Source organism: Anser brachyrhynchus, assembly GCF_964034855.1.
Source record: "Anser brachyrhynchus genome assembly, chromosome: 1".
Classification (NCBI taxonomy): Eukaryota; Metazoa; Chordata; class Aves; order Anseriformes; family Anatidae; genus Anser; species Anser brachyrhynchus.
Window position 1 is genome coordinate 71,176,185 of NC_137694.1, and position 14,521 is coordinate 71,190,705.

Below are 14,521 nucleotides of genomic sequence, written 5' to 3' on the forward strand. Positions count from 1 at the left end.
GACGTAGCCTTGAACAAATTGCTTCATCTAAAGATCAAATCATCTAAAGATGAAGCAATGGTCAAGTAGTCAACACCTCAGTTTGTCTGTCTGTGAAGATGACTTTTAGTTACAAGCCAGACGTGTACTAGCATTAAACTTATAAAACACATGACTAAATGCATACTAATAGTTTTGGTGTGTGTGATCAGACTGAGTAGGTTGGAGGCATTCGGCTGATCAGCAAAAATAAGATAGAAAGCAAGCAGCCAGCTAGCAGAGATCTCTTTTTGTAGATCATACTCTCTGTTTAACCAAAAGGAGCCTGGTAAAAACAGTCCTCTGTTAGTTTGGAAGTGGACCAAAATCAGGCCTATTTGATATTTTTCTGTGTGCCATCCAATTGTTTGCTCTCAGTCCCCAAGGCAGACATATCCTCACCCCATGCTTGTCCCAGATTTCTCTCTAGCACAATCAGCTGTACAGCACAGAACACCTGTATTATCTCCAGTGCTTCAGCAACAGCCAACAATAACAGTAAGCAGCTGGATGTCAGGAAAACCCAAATTTATCATGGTATGACACACTGCACTGCCTTTACAGCAATAAAATTACTGGCAGGTCACCAGAAACTGCATCCAGAGGTGATTGGATCCTCTATGGATGCTTGAGATGGCTTTTGAATTGCAATATTATCATAGTTATTTATGACTTTGGCTGTTAATTAATAATTCTGCTGGTAAAATTGGTTTACAGCACATGGCATGACTGTTATGTCACTGTGTTCCTATAGCATTCTTAACAAGCTTCTCACAGAACTTCCAGGCATTAACTATTTAAGTTTATGCAGTAGTTAAGGGAAGCTGAAGGGGCCACTTCACTCACTGTTGATAAGTAGCTGCCAGTGAAGTAACTCTACATAGCTGTTTGGCAGCACATAGCAACACTAATCAATATCTGAAGACAGGACATTGGTGTTTTTCTTCCACCTGTTGAAAATCAAAAGTGCTATTCCTTACCCTGGAGTTACTATACACATTCAGTGATATGGTGTAGGAGGGGATATTTTTTATCATTGTGCTTTAGAAAGAGCTCTGTTCATTCTACAAAAAAATGTTTAAAAGGTTAAAAGGTAACCTCCAATTCTTAAGTCAGGGTTTTTAAAGTTCTCTCCCCACATCAAGTTCCTGTATTAAACACTTTCAAATTTGTAGTTCAAGGCTATTGTTCCAACATTTAAAAAAAAAAAAAAAAGGTCTGAAAGAATCACAGAGGAGTGAATTTGCTCCCATCAAAATTATCTTGTATTTCTACATTTGTATCAATAGAGTCAGAGCAGATCTAAGCCTCTAGAGGCTTAAAGACACCCTTAGGCCACAATTTCATTTCTAGAATAGCTTTATATCGATATAGTTTGCTAGTTTTTTTTTTTCTTTTTTTTTTCTTTTTTCTAACAAGGTTTTCCGGTCCTGAAGAAATTAGAGATGAAGAGGGGCTACTTCACGTGATGAATACAATATTCATGCTACAGTACCAACAACCTTAACTGTACAGAGTCTAGGTCAAGAAATTAGAGTGCTAACAATAATTACTTCAGTAGGTGGCACTATTCCCTCTGTGTCACTCCTAAATCTATACCCTACATGGTTCTCTGGGGCTCGGGAGTTGTAAAGCGAAGAGCCCTGTCGGTTGTTATTATTGAAGACCACTCATTGCTCCTCCCAGCAGTGACAAGTGCTGGCTCTCATGTCCTGGTCATAAGACAAAAAGACAGCCTTACCTTTCCTCTCTCTTTAAATGGATGAGGTGTTTTTTCTTGGTTGGTTGGTTTTGTTTTGGAGGGGAGTCCTGACATTCTGCCCTCAAATATATATTTGCCCACATATTTATGTGGTGCTATTTTAATAGCTGCTCTGTTCCAGTGCAGAAAGGCTGCAAAATGACAGGTCAAGTATCTTAGTATGCAGACTGAGTACTTTTTCATCTCTCGCTTGCAAAAGGCATTATTTAACTTAGTGCAGTGGTAATTAGAATGATTTAAAAGCAAATTCAGGAAAGGCTCATTCTGACTGTGAAACAAATAATATTCTGTAAGAAGAACGCAACATGGTAGTCACAAGGTTCTACAACAGTGCACAAACACTTGTCATCCTTTAACAAAATATACTCAGCTGCAATTGGAGTTTTGTCACTTCTTGTAGATGTTAAGCAATGTGAATTAATATATGGTTTTAATAATTAGTTGCATGTGGCTTCACTTTACACTACAATGTAACATTGGATTCATTTTTTTGGTTAGCTGTAGAGCCTTTTTTTTTTTTTTCCTTAAATAGCATATTTATTTTGCTTGGCTAAGCTTCTCTCTTGCTTTGGTGATAACAAGCAAGCACAACTGTAGGGAAGATTTGTAGAAGAGTCCTGTATTCACTGAGCAGATTTAAAAGGAGACTTCTCAAAGTCAGACATCTATGTAACATGGCTGCACTTTTAAAGCATATTTGTAACACCCAACAGTAATTGTGCCAGCCACAAATAGCACATGGACAAGGTATGTTATGTTTCTTATAAAGCAATTATAGAGGAAGGATATTGTTTAGGAAGTGGCTAGAAAGCTTCTCAGAGTCAGGGAATTCCCAGCTGAAGATATCCAGTCTGTTTTACAACCTGGCCAGGTCATGGGCATGAATCTAGTTCCATTGGCTTTAACTTAGATTCCTTTTTCTTCTCAGTGCCTGTCATTCATCTGGAATGCAAATTTAATGCTAATTTTGTATGTTGGGACAACATCAGTATGCCATAGTTAGGAGTCAACAGTATCAAAGCAAATTTTCCGTAAATCCCATCTCCTTTGCCAAGTACTGTTAGGGCCATCTTCTGTCCTTAATATTCTGCCTGTGAACATTCCTGGGTATTCACCACAAAAAGCTAAGAATAGTTCAACCATTTAAGGTCCTAAGCTTACACACAGAGTCTATGAGTAGGGGATTGGTAGGCTGTATAACTCTTAAAACATTCTAGCAGTCCATGCTTATCAATAATAGAGCTAATAATATAACAATACCTGATATCAGCTTTCTTACCTTTGCAAGATATTATTTCTTTGCCAAACTGAGGCCTGTTTCCTGTGCACAAGGAAACAGAAGTCTGTGCAGTTACACAGACTTAGGGTTGGTGATGATGCTTAACCATAAGTGAAATATTTGATTTTTTTCTTTATCTACTTTATCCATGTTCAGATAGTGAAAAAGCATACAGTAAAATATAATACAACCAAAGACTTCAATAAAATGAGAAATTATTTCAGAAAAACAACAACAAAAATCTGCAGATAGAATTTAGAAATCTATTTGTAAAGTCCAAGGCTCTAGTAACACACTCATGTACTAAATCAATCTCCAATGTTTTTCTGCCAGATATTCCTGGATTCACAGCAGAAAGCACTTGAAGACTTGATGTCTGCCTGCATTATCACCAGGGCTGTGTCTTTTCATTTGCCACCATGTAGCTTCAGACCCATTTTCTAGTTGACAACAGACCATTTGCAATATCCTGATGGTGAAGCTGAAACTTTGTAACTCCCTTCTTCTTTGGTACTCTGGTGTTGTGAAGTCTAATCCACTCCAAAAGCATGAGATTTAAAAATGAATACACTTAGAGGAGGCTGGATGGGGGGTAAAGGGAGAGGAATTATTCTGTGCAGAGTTCACACTGGAAACTTTCCTCAGCACTCGAAAGAGTTTTCCTTATGTTTCTTTTGAAGAAAAATGAAATTCTTGTACTGATGGCATGGTTCAGGAACATTGATTTCAAAAATCATCAGTATTTGTGACCTTGCAGCCTGATAATCTACATACTTGTAGATAAGTACCATTTTCATAACTAACTGTTAATTTAAGTATTGAAGTACCACAGAACAGTGGTTTTCAGCTTATGATCTGTGGCTCCATAGATGACTTCTAAGGTGGCCACAGAAGCTAGTGGTGAATATTAAGTATGTAATCAAGAGGCTGAAATTCTTTACTTAGAAGTCCATGCCCATACCAAAAAAAAAAAAAAAAAAAGTAATGGTCCATATACTGGCAAAGTTTGAGAACCCTTGCCTAAAGAAAGACATGAAGATAGAAGAGAGGCAGACTGTGAGATACTCAGTGGTGAAGAGACCATGGGTATGTCTCTTGGCAGGCTGACATACAATGCAAGTGGCTTTAAATGAGCAAGCCCAAATATTGGATGCTTTCTATGGAACAGCCACATGTTGATTTGCATGGGCTCACTGGTGCTGCTGAAAAGGATGGTGCCTTGGACAGGGTTCTGCCACAGCTAAACCTCTTCAGCTGTGAACGGAAATTAATTTCAGGCTTGCTGTGTAGAGTTCACTCAACGGGGAAGCTGGAATAAACTGCTAATCTGTACAGAGTCCAGATGAGGTACATGTAAGGAGAGGAAGGGCACAACAGGGTGAAAGAACTTTTCAAGAGTTCCAATACAGGTAAGGAGCAGAGTGGGAAATAGGGTGTGTGGCAAAATAAAAATGTGCATTAAAATGTACTGGTAGACATCATCTGACCAGTCCTCCCCACCCAAAATTTGTACTTTGATCCAAGTCTTAAGCCTATTCATGACATTAAATGAGTCAAGAAAAGGAGACAAATTGTTTCCTTCAGCACTATGTACTAAAACTTACTTCAGGGAAAAGAAAAAAAAATTGCCTTATTATAAACTTGCTGAACTATTTTAATGACATGTTATTAGCGCATTATTCTTATTATGTCATGAAAGAGTAAAAAATATGAAAAATCAAATCCCAGCTAGTAAAAATCACTTCCTGAAAAAAAAAATAATATATATATATGTATATAATATGTTACTATTTCTTTTGAACTCAGCACATTTTTAAATTTTTATTTGGGTGAGAACAGAATTTTTTGTATGACAAGTGGTCCGGCTAAATTTTTCCAGCAGACTGTGCAGCCTGTTGTACGGTATTTCCACAGTGAAAAAGCTCCTGGTTTCTTTCCCAGTGCATAGGGGAAAGCAGGCAGTCTTTATGGATCTTCAACAGAGCTAAATCTGGGTTAGTAAGAGGCACCTGCTGAGGGCAGTTCAGGCTGTATTTGACAGGATTCATTCTCATGCCTTCTCTTCTCATGGAAAACAAGACAAATTAGGTACCTAATTGCTTTAAGGCACGCAGTATTAAGCAGTGCTGGGATGTGCTCGTAGTCCTTAAACTAACACTCCCAACAAATGCTCATGTGGGAAGCTCACAGTGGCATGAAGTAGTTCTTAAAATATACCTCCTGCCAGAGAGCCTATAGGGCTGCTCTGAGTGACCAGAAATGCTTTTGGAGGACTCTTCTGGCTCCCCAGCCTGAGGGCAGCCCTATCAACAGTATCAAAAGATCAAACATGAGGTGTAACTGATCTGTCCCCTTCCTACATCCGTTTGCACATCAAAGCTCACCATTTCCACCCAAGCTGAGTGCATGAGTGGAGCCAATGTCAGGAATTTCTGCACAAATTATGTGCTATCGCAGCCATGCTGGTCTGTGCATGTGCTTGAAAATAATAATTTAAAGAAAAAAAAAATAGAAGAAAAATAAAATAGAATTTCTGGAATAGAATAGATGTTTGAGATCAGCTCACAGGAGTATTGGTTTCCCAACACTTTTCTTCCTGAGAAAAGCCTGTTTTATTACAACTTACTTCCAGATCAAAGGAAGATCTTCCTAAGAGCAATGAGCTTTTTTCCAAGATTATGGCTATCCTAATTTTCAATGTAGAGGAAATACTCTATGTTACCCTCTTTAGCATGATGGGAACTAGAGGGGTAAAGAGAGTTTGTGAGTGGTCTGATATAAGTCTTTGAGATTACATGCTCACCACAGCTAGCCCAGCAGACTTGAAGGCCAAGGGCTTGGGCTGGTTAGCCCATCCATCACTAACTAGGAAGGAGCTCTTAGGCAGCATTGCCTGGTCATGCTCACAGGTATGAGACTTTTCTGGCTTCCCATGCATGGAGTTAAGCTGTGTAACTGGGAGACCAGGGTGGGGAGAAGTAACAAGAAATTCATAGTGACTACCTGGTGGCACCAACATCCTGCATGTACTCTAGTGTAGGGGACTTTGTGGCTGTCTCCCCATTTTCACGTCTGTTTCAGGGTGACCAGACCACCCGATGTGAAAAACGGTTTCTTCCTGTTCTGTCACAAGCCTCTTGCAGTCCCACTCCTTCTCCCACCTTTCGCCAGAAGAGCCTGTGGCATCCCCTGCTGAAGGGAGATGCTGGTGGCATGGGTTTGTGGTAGGACAGGGCAGTGGTGATGAGAGATGACAGTTTCTGTGATAGGCACTGCAAGGGGGGTGACCCAACAGGGGGACTGTTTACAATGTGATACCTCAGCAGCTGCTTCAGTTGTGGCCATGAGTCGTCAGTGCTTATGGTTTTATGGCACTTTCATCACCATCTGTCACTCCTTTAATGGCATGATGTGTGCGTCTTGCCACCTTCCCTCTACCCCCCCCCCCCCCCCAGCCACACAACACATTAAGTTGCTCAGACAGATGGTGGTAAGTAAGCTATGTTGCACATCTTCTTCTGGGCCCATCGTGAGGAACTGCAGGGTCCTCAGGAACCCTGTTAGGGTCATTCAGGTAGTCCAGAGTTAGGGTGTAAGAGTAGAAAACCTGATCTTATCATACTACCATGGGAACTATGTTCTCCCCCAGTTATGTCTTCATGGATGTTTTTCATCTTAACGTGGGCTGTTGGGCAGTTGTGGATATTCAGCCCAGTCTTCTGAAATTAAAAGTAGCTGCAAGGTTCATCTTTGTTTATGCTGAACTGAAAAAGCATAAAACACAGAGATACATGTTTTTAAATAAAAGTATTTGTTTATGTATACATAGACACACCCTAAGGCTTAATATCATACCCTTGCCAAGGAACATATGCTATTTCAGCTTGACACATTTTAATTGCAAAATTCAGGATGTTCTTTTTGTTCGTTCAAAACAAGAGAAAAACTCCAAGCATACTGCAGCCCTCATAATCCCCATGGCTGTCTTCCATCGCTAATCTGTATCTGTGCCATAAAAACACGTGGTTTGTAAGCAAAGCCTTCTCAAGCCTTGGAGAAGCACCCCCAGAAAGTAACAAGAGCTGCCTTTCCATGCCTTAACTTTTAACTCTTAGAGGTTTTAATGCATGCAAGCTTAATGCTGTGCATTATACTGTTATCTGCATTACCTGAGGGGTTTGGAGGGAGAGTTTGTGGCTGAGAGTAAACTTCACTGTAGCAATTTTTTTTTCCTCTTATGTGTTCCTCTGATTGGTCATTTGATTATAGTGAATCCCAAAAGGCTCATGGATTAAAAACAAAGGCTGGTTTGTAAATGAACTTGTTGTTGATGGATTAGGGCAGTGTGCCGTCTGTAACCAGATCCACAATACAAGTTCATTCATTTGGAGTGCAGCTCTCGACTTGCATTACACTCTCTCTGACTCGGCTCTTTACCATCCAGCCAGTGAAACTTTACACCTCTACGATTTTATCACAGCCTCAGTTCACCAACAATGTGTGTCATGCTGTGAAAAATATAACTATAAATCAACGTCCTACATATGGCAGAGTAGTAACCTTTCCAAAGACCCTGTTTTGGAGGCTGTCGCTAAACAGATCTGTGTGTGTGTGTGATGCATATACACATATGACAATCAAAGCCTACCACAACAGAGCGCTCTTATTTTCTAAGCTGACATTTCAGAGTAAGAGCCAAAAAAAGTTCATTTTGTAGCACAGAACAATGTTTGTGATATTAATATCAATAGATGCCTTTTAGATTTTCACTCTAACGCTAAATATATTCAGAGATGATACATTTTTATACCATTTGTTGGAAGGCAAAGTTAAGCTTGCCTACATTTCTGTGATAGACAGAAGGGAACTTTCACCCCCCTGCTTTTTTTCTTTTTTTTTTTTTTTTTTTTTTTAGTCTCCTTCACTCTCTTTGGCTCACATGCCACTCTGAGCATTCTCAATCCTTGGAGAGTGCGATCTTTAAGAGCTGTCATTACACTTCTCAATTTTGACAAAAGATAAGAAAGAGAACAACTGGTTTTAATCATGACAGATTCCAAGTCCTAGAAATCTTTCCAGAAGTTACTTCCAGGATCTGACGTTTTTCTGAAGCCCCTTCTCTTTTCAGAGCTTGTGCACATTCGCACAATCCAGAGATCCTCACCTCCAGATCTTTTCACTTTGCCAAACACTGTCTGTAGTAGACAGGAAGACTAAACCACGATGTACATTTGCAAAGTATGCATGATCAACTGTTTCTATTATGGAAAAAAGCCAGGAATAGGAATGCAATAGCCTAGCAATGTGAAGCCCCAAACAAAAGTAATCAAGCCAAGGCTGTGCTGTACAAATGACAGTCCTTCCTGAGGAAGAAAATCTCCTGGCCCGTTTCTAGTCAGCATTCCTGCTGATGATTTGCATAGGTCTCATCTGCTTCTCTTGCCTAGAATTTGGTCGTGTCAGCAGTCTTAGTGACATGCTTCTCCTGGTGGCATCTCTAGGAACCAAAGCTGTTCTCTGCATTTTTCAAAGGAAAAAACAAGGTAGAAGAAAATCATTTTACTTAGAAAACTAGAAATCTGTGGCAGGATGAGTTGTGAAACCAGGTTTATACAAATTTGGCTTTGCAGTGCTTCAAAGACTCAACTCATGTGTTTGAATTACACTGTGATACTTGCTCTTCCCCTGAGGAGGTGACTTACACCAGCTAGGTGTTTAGGCATGCAAGAAGAAATTCAGGGAAACTCTCCAGTTCTGTAATGACTGCTGCTCCTAGGCTTTTCCCAGTGCTGCCTGCTTCCTTTTCTGTTATGTGTTGGTTCTGTCTTGGACAAAATGTTGTAGACCATGCACTATGTGCACAGACGTCACACAGCTGTCACTGAGGCTTCTGTGCTTTAATTCTCTGAAACCTTACAGTGCTTTATTCCTCTTACCTTTATAAGTTTCTAACAGACATGGCAGCAGGGCTCAAAAAAGATCAGAACAACATATTTTAATGAACAACGAGCTCTTCTGTGTTTTATTAACTATATAATAGATATTTTTGTGTTGACTGTTGTTGAAGTTTGTCAGAATTCTGTGCAAAGCCATTTTTCCAGCTTTGTAATCCACAAACTTGACAGCTGGGAGGCTGATTGGTGGAAAATAGGTTTGACTTGTTTAATTAAAAACTGATTTTTTTTTTCATTTTGATCATTAGATTTTCACAGAAAAAAAAAATAATATTTTCTTGTCCTGGCACAAGCTCCACTGATTTTTATTTATTTATTTATTTATTTTAAATAGATAAGTCATGATGAGACAGCAATGTGAACCAGTTTCTTATGCTGCCTCATTGTGGCTGGATTTGGCTGGTATTAGAGATTCAGATGTATTTTCTCCATAAGATGGAAAAAAAAAAAAAAACTACTGGAGTAAAGACGTAAGGAGTGAAATATGTTCCCTTTATCTGTCTTGATAGTACAACTGTGGAAGAGTTTTATGGAGGAGAGAGAGGAATCTCCCTTTTCTGTTTTGAGCTTAGTTTTAGGTTACTCAAGTTAAACAACATTTTATTACTTGGCTTAGAAATTTTTATTAGTAATTTCAAGTATTCACAGTGGAGCCAGTTTTAACATTACAGCAATCTGCAATATTTGTGCTTTTCTGAGCTAAGAAATTAACTGTAGCCATGGGTCGTATAGTAAAAGGAAAAACAAGGGGGAGAGAGAAAGCACAGTGTGTGCTTAGAGTATTTGACAATGAATGGATAAACCTTCAAGCATCAATGCCTTTTAATTGTCAGATTAAGCCTGTGAAAAAGCAATGGTCTAAAGTAGCCTATCTGAAATGAATTATTAAATACTCACAGCCTCATTCTAGTTCCTGTTGAATCAGCATCTGCAGGACAGTATGAAAACCACCTTCACAACTTATCTTTTTGTTGTCATTTCCAGCAACAGGGTTCAACAACTGAGTGACTGCAGGACCAAACTAAAGGTCACTTAAATCAGGGACAGACTTTGGTGGACACTGGACTTTGTTATTTCCAGAGATGGTATGGATGAATGTTACCTACATCTCTTAACTCCCTGTTCTGCAGATAGCATCTGGGTGTCAACTGAATGTCTCTCACCAGAGCCATGTCCATTGCCAAGACAGAGAGATGCACTGTTGACAATACTACCTGAGCTGGTTAACACCTTTTGATAGCTGTGCTTTGGGGATTATGCCTGTTAGTATGCTTTACAGTACAAGACAGAGGACCAGTGCTTTCTGAGACCAAGCTGAGGACACAACTGATAAGACAAAGAGAATTTTAGGTTTAAAATAGTTGTGTTTGCTGTAACGCAACTCCTATATTTGAAAAGGCTTAAAGATGTTGATAGATGTGCTGGTGTGCATAAGTGCACATCTGCCAGCTATTTCAGACAAACCATTGCATGAAATTGTGCCATTTATATAACTCTTGTTTACAGACTTGGAGCACAAAGATAATCATGTTTTTATATGAAATCAAACAGTCAACATATTGGGCATGCTGATGTTTATGAGATTTCTGCTGATGCAAGGAAAATGAAGGATTTTAAATCACCATACCTGGCAATGAGATCTTTATAATTAGGTATCAGGAAGATTTATGCAGTATGTATTTCATATGCCTTTCAAATATTTTTTTGTGATTCCCAGGAAAACTGATTTAGATTTGTCACTGTTTCCAACTCTGCCTAGGGAATACACCACAGTTCAGCTCCTTATAGTACTTGAAGATGATCTCATACTGTTTATCTTTCTCTTGCTTGTTAATTTTTGGGCATTAATTAGTTCCAGACATCATTTTTCTATTTCTTCCATGAGTTCTATCATAGATTTGTTATTAAAGTTATTGTTATATATTTATTGCCTAGCTCCAGATAGTTACTAGTTGAGTGTAACATCCATTGTAATATAATTTAAACATGTGGCTTTGGCTAGTAGATTTTGAGAGGCCTTTCTTTTCCATGTTTATATTTGTATTAGCTCTGCTCTTTGCAGAAAGGAGGCTAGCAGACCTTTCCGAAAAACCCTTGTCTTCTGTCAAGTCGGTACATCTACTCTTTATGTCTTCCATTTACAGATGCATGGAGTCAGACATCACAGCCTCCCTGAGTCTGGAGACCCTTTCAAGTGTCCAAACAAGTTGAGATTACTGTTGGTATCTCCACCTTATAAAAATTTGCCTTGATTTCACTGGGACCAGGATTTTATCATGGTCCTTCTTCTTGTCCCAGTTCCTGTGAATGTATTGGGTAGGTAGGGAACATAAAAAAGCCATGAGCCCATCTGCAAAAAATTGCAAATCATCTTTTTAGATCCTGTTTAGCCTCCAGCAAAGATAGTTGAACTGCCCTTTCCTTTTAGGTCCAGGAAAATGAAGAAGTGCTGAGCCAAGATGTCTCTCTAAAGACGATTTTACTTAGAAACCTTAAAAAAAAAACTGAAGTAATTCCACTTGCTACTCCATCTAGAAATGATGAAGTCTGACATTTTTTCTAGTTCTTTGCTCCATACAACCACATGGCTGTTAGCACAATGAGTTGCTTCAATATCTCAGAATCTGCACCTCTGGAGTCTCCTTCTGCTCTGTCTGTAAATTTACAAAGCACAGTAGTGTGCAGCTGAGTAACAATGGAGAATTCATACACAGTTGCAGAGGAGAGAGTGGTGTGAGCTGAAAACATTATTTCTAGTACCTTCTATCTCTGGATTTCTGTAGCATGCTTTTCCCTGTCTTGGCTACAGAGGTATGATATTTAACAGAAGCTTTGAGCTTGTGCTTACCCATACTCCCCCCTCTAGAAGAGAAGTGCAACTCAGCTGATTCTGCTGAAGAGCTGCCATATTTAAATATGTGTAATATGTATATATAAATACTCAAGATTATGTAGTTATATACATATATATACGTTACTAGTACCTTCCAGAACAATTAGCTACAACTCAACATTAAGTCTTTTTCAAACACCTAGCTCTTGATATTACACATTCTAAACAAACGTTCACATTTTAAAAAATCCAGATCTTTGAAAATTAATAGTTAAGAGGTCCAGTGAGTTTCTCTATTGCTGGGTGAGCCTGTGTTACATGCCATCATTTTTCTTCAAGCTGCTCCTGCTGTGCAATGCCCTAATGTTGTTTATAAATGTACACACACAAAAGTACCTACAACGATGAAATGAAGAGCCACAATATTTTTCATTCTGTTATTAAAAAATAAAAGCAAGAAAAGTATATGTGGGATTCGATTACCGAAAGGAAAAGAAGGAAGGAAGGAAGGAAGGAAGGAAGGAAGGAAGGAAGGAAGGAAGGAAGGAAGGAAGGAAGGAAGGAAGGAAGGAAGGAAGGAAGGAAGAAGGAAGAAAGAAAAAGAAAGAAAGAAAGAAAGAAAGAAAGAAAGAAGAAAGAAGAAAGAAAGAAAGAAAGAAAGAAAGAAAGAAAGAAAGAAAGAAAAGAAAGAAAGAAAAGAAAGAAAGAAGAAAGAAAAGAAAGAAAGAAAAAGAAAGAAAGAAAGAAAGAAAGAAAGAAAGAAAGAAAGAAAGAAAGAAAGAAGAAAGAAAGAAGAAGGAAGGAAGGAAGGAAGGAAGGAAGGAAGGAAGGAAGGAAGGAAGGAAGGAAGAGAAGGAAGAGAAGGAAGAAGAAAGAAAGAAAGAAAGAAAGAAAGAAAGAAGAAAGAAAGGAAAGAAAGAGAAAGAAAGAAAGAAAGAAAGAAAGAAAGAAAGAAAGAAAGAAAGAAAGAAAGAAAGAAAGAAAGAAAGAAAAAGAAAGAAAGAAAGGAAGAAAGAAAGAAAGAAAGAAAGAAAGAAAGAAAGAAAGGTTTGTAGTACCATTTAAGGCCCTAGCAGGCCTCTGTTCCAAAAGGACACAGTTCTATGATTTAATTTGTCTTGTCTATGAGAGTAAGAGATCTCAGGTGTTAAGGGAGTCTGGAGTGTCTCTAGACAGGTATTTTTAAGCACTTTTATCACTGTATTTATCTAGACAGAGAAAAGCGGTTTTGTTTCTTTTTAGCAGGTGAAAATTTTACAGGTATTTTGATGTGACTTAATCACCATACAGAAAGAAACCTTGCAAAATAGTGCAGTGGAGTGTAACAGATCTGTGAGATCAGGCTTTCATCATCCTATTAACAGTTTTCTAAGAGCTCTAAAATCAAAATGTTCCCAGACTGCATCCATTCCTACTCAACCCCACTCAGCACATGCATAAATATTTGCCGAAAATCCCAGGCTTCCCAACCTTCCCATGCAGAAAGAGAGGTGACAATCGTAAACAGATAAGCTTCCCAAACTCAAGAGGAAAATGGTGGGAGAATCTGTCCCCGTCTAGTTTGTAACAGACTTATTCTTACATACAAATTTATGTATGGTTCATTTCATCACCAGGAAATTACATGAAGAAAATTGCTTTGAGATTTTGCTTTTAAAAAAAAAGAAGTATATAAGGAAATATTCAAGTAAGTAGGAAAGTATATAGTATAAATATATCAGGAAAATACTGAAGGCAGAAAACTATCAACTAGCAAATTGTGAAGCCAGTTTATCCAGAGATAGCTAAAGCAATGATGTGAAAGCCATAAATGATCTTTCCCAGCTAACAAATCAGTCTGTAATGGGTGAAGCCAAGTTCTTATCTACACGAGAGAACAGAATTGTGCCAGCAATTGAATTGATGAACCAATGCAAGACATCAGCTAACTGAAAGTATCTTTGCATGTAAAATGTAATCAATGAAGGCTTATTCTGGTGTTAGTTAGTCCGTGCTCCAATGAATAGTAGACATGGTGAGCTGATACCGTAAGGATAAGTCTTGCTGCTGTTGCAGTTTACTCAGGTTCAAAAATGTTGCTGAAGAAGTTTTCTGAGGTCCTTGACCTCCGAAACAAGTTCCATGTTGCACATCTTGCTCTTGGTTATGCACACAACAAAGGCCATGCTGGACCTGATCACAAACCGCTCTTGGCTGGCCTGCTGGAAGATAATTCTCCCAGCATGGCCTGTTGTCCCACGTGACTTCAGTTCCCACATTTGAATCTATCTCAGGTTAGCAAAAGCTATAGTAACCAGCTAACAAGTTGCGGAATGGCCTATGTAAGGAAGACCTTTGGTAATTCACTACTGTTGCTACTGAGTAATAAATATAATAATAATAATATAATGTCTAAAATTATGTTTTTTATCAACTGACACTGTAATCCTGAAAGACAAAAAACAGCAACAGAATTTGATCTTTATAAACAAGTGTGGGCAAGACTTTACAGGTATTCCCTTCAGGGATTAAATCATATTGGCAAATCGCTGTCTGTGGCTGCATCTGTATTATTACTGTAAGATCAAAAAAATCAGTCATTGGACTAATCCCTTTCACACCTTCCATGACCCCAAGATCTGTTGCAATGCTCCTGTAATTACACAATTCTAATTACATAGGTGCTGGTGATATTC

At 38.6% G+C, this 14,521-nt stretch overlaps 1 protein-coding gene across 1 annotated transcript in view; it reads left to right on the plus strand.

Annotated features, from left to right (window-relative positions):
* The window catches only part of LOC308185124 (potassium voltage-gated channel subfamily KQT member 1-like), a 524,663-nt gene that overhangs the window by 362,784 nt on the left and 147,358 nt on the right, over positions 1 to 14,521 (plus strand). The window lies entirely within an intron of this gene.